At 36.5% G+C, this 6,302-nt stretch overlaps 1 protein-coding gene across 12 annotated transcripts in view; it reads right to left on the bottom strand.

Annotated features, from left to right (window-relative positions):
- The window catches only part of LOC129000828 (G protein-activated inward rectifier potassium channel 3-like), a 92,083-nt gene that overhangs the window by 655 nt on the left and 85,126 nt on the right, over nucleotides 1–6,302 (bottom strand). The window lies entirely within an intron of this gene.

Genomic DNA, 6,302 nt, shown 5'->3' with positions numbered 1-6,302 from the left:
AAAAATACCGGTATGGATCATAAACATAAACAAATGACGTTGTTGGCTCGAATCCTGTACTAACAGCATTGAACATATGTTTTGGCAGTTCCATTTAAGCAATGTTAAATAGTGTTTATTTTCGGGCCAAAAACGTCATTTGTTTATGTTTATGATCCATGCCGGTATTTTTCTAGTAATCGTGGTAACATGATAGAACAGATTACTAACGGATTCCCTAGATCTGATAAAAGTACTACTTATCTAGTTAATTCACTCGCTACAGTTGTAATAACAACATAACAAAATAAAATAAAATTGAATATAAAAATTACATTTCCCATGGAAAACAAATTACGCAGTCTATACTCAATGATATTACATAAGTAGGTAGTTAATATGAAATTCCCGACAATAACAAAAAGTGGAAAATGTGAATATGAAAAGAGCTGCATCATTATTGAACCTACTTGTAACTGGTTTACTCGTGTAGTTTGTACGAACTTTCCTAACAAAATTAATTGTTAACATACAGAACCGAATGGACATGAGAAGAAAAATTAAAGAACATACGAACATTGACTATACAAAACGGCATTACCTTAACTGTGCCTCGGCAGGGTTAGCAATGATAACAGTTCTGCTGTGTTATCTAAGACAACGACCTTGAGGTTCGTGTGGGAGTAATCTCATGTTAGCTGAAGGTGTGTGCGTACAAACTGATATGAGATATCGCGTTAGAAATACTGTACAGCTAAACTGATATGTGATATCACATAAGAAATACTGTACAGTTAATGCTTCACAAGTAAACCAATGTACTAGTATGTAAAGAAGTGTTTTTGACTCCCAAGAGAATTTTTAGGTTAAAGATACAGAGGTACTCGGAGACATCAAAATGACTCCAAAGGAGGGGAAAGATGCTCCGAAGGGGAGGTAAGGTACTCACCCCCACCACTTGGGTACCATTCGGCGGGTACTTAACCAGGGTGTTTGGCACCGAGAAGTCAGTTGGGCCTCCGGGCCCGACCCCGCCGGATGGGCGTGCTGAGCCACCGGTGTGGGGCCTGATGGGCGTGTTGAGCCCCGGGCACCGTCGGACGGGCGTGTTGAGCCCCCGACACCCTCGCATGGGCGTGTTGAGCCCGCGAGACACCTGATGGGCGTGCTGAGCCCCGGGTACGCTGGACGGGCGTGTTGAGCCCCCGGCACCGTCGGACGGGCGTGTTGAGCCACCGACACCCTCGCATGGGCGTGTTGAGCCCGCGAGCTACCTGACGGGCGTGTTGAGCCACGGGTACCGCTGGACGGGCGTGTTGAGCCACCAGCACTGTCGGACGGGCGTGTTGAGCCACCGACACCCTCGCATGGGCGTGTTGAGCCCGCGGGTCCGTAGTCGTAGGTGGAGGACTTTGGAGTCCCCCACCACCTTTAAAGCATATACATAGGTATACGCTAAGTGTTGAAGGAGTTTACGTCGGACTGCAGACCGAGTAGACTGCCTAGAGAGTGCTAACTTCTGAGCAAGTGACGCCAGAACCGTCTCCAGTGGAGAGCAGTAGCACATTAAACCGGCCCAGCTTGACTTCTGTGCTTGGAAAGCCAGAACCGTCTCCAGTGGAGAGCAGCAGCTAGGGGACCGAGGATTCCGGGGTGAATGTGCCAAGGATCTAGACCGCGGACCCACACGGATATCTTTTAGGAGTGTCGTAGACCACCGGGCCAGTAAGGGCGCAAGCAAGACTTGATCCAACCTCTGCCCAACCCCTGAATACGAGCCCGGAGACACTGCCTGGTAGGAGGACTACGGACCCAGGATCAAGACTGTATATAATATTGTATATATAAACATATGTGTTAGGATAAGGATATCAGGGAATAAAATGGAAGTTTGAGATACCCAGAGTCTTTCACTTATCGACCCTTACCACCCTTGATAAGGCCTAGTGCTCTGGAGGAACTTCCTCACAAGTACTAGTGTGTACTATGTACTATGTAGTAGTGATGAATACTTTGGACTTGAGGCTTGTCAAAGGAGTTTAGTACTAATGGTGTTCCACTGACTGACAAGATGTATTTAAAGTATGAAGAAGATTATTAATTACTTTGGATTGAATCTAGATAAACGGTCAGAGAAGGTACCGCATCACTGGAGAGGAATCGTCAACAAAGTTTGTGGGATTAAATCAACGCCGGAATAACTAAAGCTTAACAAGAATTAGTGAATGTTAAAATGTCTAGATTGGTAAACCAAATAATCTTTTAGTAGGTAAACTTGTTGAATATGTCCACACAAAAAGAAATGAATGAAGAGAATAATAATTTTCAAATACTATTGATTATCATATGGCTTTATGTAGAGATGTTTCGAAAACAGGAAAAATTATAGGCCTACTCGCTCTTTACTCCAACCCTTATCAGTTATTTTCTTCTTCTTTTTTATGGGTGACCGTTAATAGAGAAATCGGATTAATGAACTATTGGTTTTTAAAGACAAAAACTTGACTTTTAGGGTTAGGGAACTAGTTCGCATTTCCTTGGTTTTTAAATTGGTGGAGTTACAGCTAAATTAAGCTCAACATTATTATATAGCTACAAGCTTTTGGCAAATAGGGAGATTTGGACCCGGATCTACTGGATATAAATGTTGTGCTCTAATCACACAACTAGCCGCGATCAGAATGCAAATATTGTAGATTTTTCCCCTACTCAATATCATTTCAATTATCAATTATCAAGATCAAAGGTTAGAAATTATATAAAAATAACTAAGAAATTACGAAGGGAAATTGTTGTGACCTTATAACAATGATCGGCAACAAACTAACACATTGTCTGACGGTTATCAAGATAAGATCCTCTACATAAAGCGCCTTGTGTCACCTGGTAGTGAATGTTTAACAGATGTGACGAATCAGGAAGTTATTACGATAGGTCTAAATTGTATACCGGACAAAGAGGAAGATCTATTGCTATTCCATATTGCTTTCAAGAACGTAATATAGCAATTCAAATAAATGTATGCTACGCACATTTTAAATATATACCTAAATTTGTGGAAAATTACAAAAGTATGTAGGTAGACATTTAAGATGTAACACAAATGAGAAATATTTATGTAAATTTAAACAATTTTTCTACCAAAACTAGTTATCTCAATAAAAATAACAAAAAAATATAACTCTCTACATTATACAACAAAAAGAAAAATTAAGAATCAAATCAAGCAAATAACTAAAATTAATATAAAATCTGTAAATAAATTAATAATAATCCTTTCAGTATAGTAAATTCCGCGCTGTACTGTTGTTAAATTTTAAATATTTGATTGCATTGTATTTGTTTTGAGAAAACACAAATATTTATCGTAACTTAAGTTTCAAAAGGCGAACTGATCATAACCACAAGAAAGGTACTCAAGTATTTCTCATATAGATAAGAACTACAATTTACATAAATGTTTAGCATAAATGTTACGCGTACTTACACTTACACGAAGTAAAGCCGCTCACAGAATGAATCTATCTCCGTTTGCACAGACAAATTCGCAGCTGTTTATCAAGCTGCACCCACTACTACCAACCTAACAGGTGTGATAAGGAAACAGCTGATCAACGATCAGCTGACTACGACCGGAAGTTGGCAAACCGCGCCGGAAACTGGTATATCATGTTTAGAGGAAACATAACCTAGATTTCCTTGTGATTCCTGATTGATTACTAGTTTGTACTGTGATTATGTGTTAGTGATTTGAGATAACAATTAGAAATATATTCACGGTAAAAAATGTGTTTTAACATAACAAAAACATGTTTTAAAATGTGTACTCCCTAAAAATGAAAAGGGAAGTATTCCAAGCATAGCCTACAATTAATTTTACTTTAAATACAAAACATTTTCCAAGGGAGATTTGAAAAAAATACTTTGGAAACAGGCTTAACGTCTAGTAATATTTTTGAACAAATAATACTGTTAATACTTGAAATGGCGACAATACAAAGTAGGTATTTTAAGCCAAGTATGAATGGAGATGAGTGTAGGATGAGTGGTGCGATCTTGTAGTCTTGTTAGTGACTAAGGCCGACATTCATTAGATACAGCTGTTAATTAATAGCCCATACAGCTAATGGCAACTAAGGGACCTACAGTTTATAGTGGAATCCGAACCAAATTTTTGCCTTGGTATATACGAATTGGTTTAATTATCAGGATAGTACTGCGGATAGTCGTAGTACTCACTAGTGCGGACGTTAATCCACACCAGGGAGTATCACATCCTCACTACATGCCTATAAATATCCACAATTCGATAAATAATATAAATATAAATAATAAACAATAAATAATATCGATTGTAACCAACAATTAATCATGCTGGGTCTGTTATTTATATACTGGACTATTGTAAGAGAGCAGGATGAATAAAAACAGTTCAGTCAAATTATTTTGCTCATATATAAAATTTCTTACCACGGTAACTGAAATTCCCCATGACTACTCTAACACAACAAACTGTACTTTGTAGAACCAATAAATTCCATAAAACACCAGAGGCGTAATTGAAAAATTCCATTTAAACTAAAGCTACTGGAAGTGAAATTATTAGTAAAACCTGAAGCAATTTAGAATCTCGTATACCTAACATCTGGCAGCAAGCTAAATATTTGTCAAAATGTAAATACATCAAAGAAATTGTTTCTCAATACATTCCTCTAAAGTAACTTTAATTAGGATCATAACTATAACTTAAACTAGGAGGATTTATAGGGCCTGATGTTACATAAAACATTATCAATATGATGTTTAGTAAGAATATAATGTTTTATAAGAAATAAATTCAACTCAGAATTTAACTTATAGAACAACAAGGCGAAATCAACAGCTTAATGATAAAAATGAAATAACAATCATTCACAAATAACCTATTAAATATGATAAAACTCACAAATTATTCAGCAACATTGTAGTCCTCTCACCGGCTCATTGTAAATGGGAGTATTGTCTTGTGGGACGGGCTTTGGGTGAAGGACCTGACCTTGGAAAGGAACCAGATTTATTCAAGGTCATCAGGATGAGGAGTGGGGGGGGGTTGAATGAAAATATTCGCTATGTTTATGTGTTTTTGTAACCGATTTTAGCTGTTATTTGTTTTTAAATCTATGAAACTTAAAGGAACTACTAATTTGACACACCTATTTGTTCTCTGATTTTGACATTTTTTATTAAATTAAATTCAGAATTTTACACTATTTTCATCCTTTTTGTACCACCAAAAACGTTTTTTTTATCACCGAGAACAAGGTTATGAAAAAAAGTATTTTGAAGCATTGTTCGTGTTGTATTTAATGAATAGCAAATAACTGTAAGAATTATAAAAAATGTAATCATCAAAAACGGGAATCTGAGTAGAAACGGTGTGTTTTCTTTTTACCGACAGTTTCATCACATGGGTTTTCCTAGTTTTAGCGAATTTCCCTATAGTGAAGTAGCTATTACCGTAGGTCTCATGGTAAGACTTGCGCCCGGGACCGATTTGCTTTTTCGTTTTGACGTCCCAAGAGGCCAAAAACACTATCCACTCAAATTCATGCATATATTTGATAGACAGTATATATTTCCGTTATCACAATGATTCCAGCAAAAATGATCCGATTTTGATGAAATTTTGGTATATACATCTAAACCTTCGCGAACCAGCGTAATCGGACCATGGGAACGGAGTTATTTACGGGATAAAAATTGGGGTTTCTCATTTTGGACCCTTTAAAACATAAAATTTCTCAACTTCTCTCCAAACCATTTTGAAGTGCTTAAAAACAAATAATTTATTAGTATATTGATTGTTGAAGTGTTTTTGTACAGTTATTAGTACGGATAAAACTTTCTCATGTTATTGTTATGGACAATAAGTAAACTTTTGTAATTTGTTTATTTGTTTGGATATATTTTGATCACACTTGGCAAATTATTTATTTTATACTTAGCTATTAAACTTTTACTAAATAAACACACGTTATTACCTTCCCTGTAGCAGCAAACCTAGGTACTCGTTAAACCTAATGCTATTGAATTAAATTTAATTGAAAATAAAATCAGGCAAATGGAAATTCGCTTGGGTTCGCTGCGGTGGGGTATATTAAATTGGTTACAGATCAATTTTGTATTTATTTATTGTAAAAGTATGTAAAGTTAATACTCCGATGTAAGGGATTATTATAATAAGCAAGCCAACCAATAAGCAGAATCATTTAACATTTTATAATTCGATAAAATACATATTAACAGTATTTTTCATAGAGTTTATCCATTGATTACATGCAATT

This window comes from Macrosteles quadrilineatus, unplaced genomic scaffold, assembly GCF_028750875.1.
Source record: "Macrosteles quadrilineatus isolate MER2022 unplaced genomic scaffold, UCM_ALF_1.0 Scaffold_8__2_contigs__length_117827958, whole genome shotgun sequence".
Lineage (NCBI taxonomy): Eukaryota > Metazoa > Arthropoda > Insecta > Hemiptera > Cicadellidae > Macrosteles > Macrosteles quadrilineatus.
The sequence above is the reverse complement of the archived record's forward strand: the minus strand, read 5'-3'. Positions and strand labels throughout refer to the sequence as shown.